The following is a 1,007-nucleotide window of genomic DNA, read 5'->3' on the forward strand; positions in this document are numbered from 1 at the left end:
AAATTACCGTCAACTTCACAAACAATAACAATAACTGGCGGAGAACTTGCTTTTCCGACTCCCGGAGTTTAACCTCGTCTGCACTCGATCGCACCTGTCACTTTTTTTTCCCATGGTTCTCGTAGTCACTTATATAGTTTCCTCCAGGTAACCCAGAAGGTTCTCGAAATCTCCAGCCCAGGTGCGAAATTTCCCGCTTGTCAGTGCCATATTTGACAGTAAATGGGGCCCAAATGGGGCTCCCATTTACTGAAATACCATGAATTTTGATCCCCCATTTCAAACGTGAGTACCCCAGGTCATTTCCGTTACACTGCCCCCCTTCTAAACCCTGATCGCCCCGATTAGGTTATTCCTGGATCATGGTTATATCTGGCCAAACGGTGAATGTGGACAACTTTAAATTTTGCCCGATGGCTCTTCTGATTGCTCATCAACAGTTCAACTACGCCGACGTCGCGCGGCTTTTCGTTGGTGTTTACTTGGCGCACCACGTTGTCCATCTATTGCATCAGCGTCGCACCAGGTTAAAGAACTTGAACAGATCGCCGGTATCGGCCAGTTTTCCTTTGCGCTGCTCGTAAACCATTTGCAAACTGGCCAATGCAGACACCACTTCTTGTTCTCTATTTGTGATCTCTTTGGCTCCGTCGCCCGCATAGCTGGGTCGAAGCTTGACCGATTCCTCTTGGATCTGTTGCACTTGGTTCTGAAGCGTCTGTAGGTCTTGCGTGAAGTTCTGCTGTTTGCGCTGCAGCGTTGAAACAGAACCAGCATCTCGGCCTAATTCATGAGAAGAGGCCACCACTTTGCGATCAGCTATCCACTGCTCCAAGTCGCCAACGTCTTTGTTGAGCAGGAAGAGCTGCACGGCCTCATCCAGCTTAGCGCTCGTTCTTGCGCCAAATCCTTCAGCGACCTGCTCGGCCAAAGGATGTCCTTCAGCCGACAGGGCCTTTACAGTTTCACCCAGTCCTCTGATGGTGTCCGCATAAGCTTCAACGGCC

The sequence above is a fragment of the Dendroctonus ponderosae genome, unplaced genomic scaffold, assembly GCF_020466585.1.
Source record: "Dendroctonus ponderosae isolate FM_Combo_2020 unplaced genomic scaffold, Dpon_F_20191213v2 Dpon_F_20191213_8, whole genome shotgun sequence".
In the NCBI taxonomy this organism is placed as follows: domain Eukaryota; kingdom Metazoa; phylum Arthropoda; class Insecta; order Coleoptera; family Curculionidae; genus Dendroctonus; species Dendroctonus ponderosae.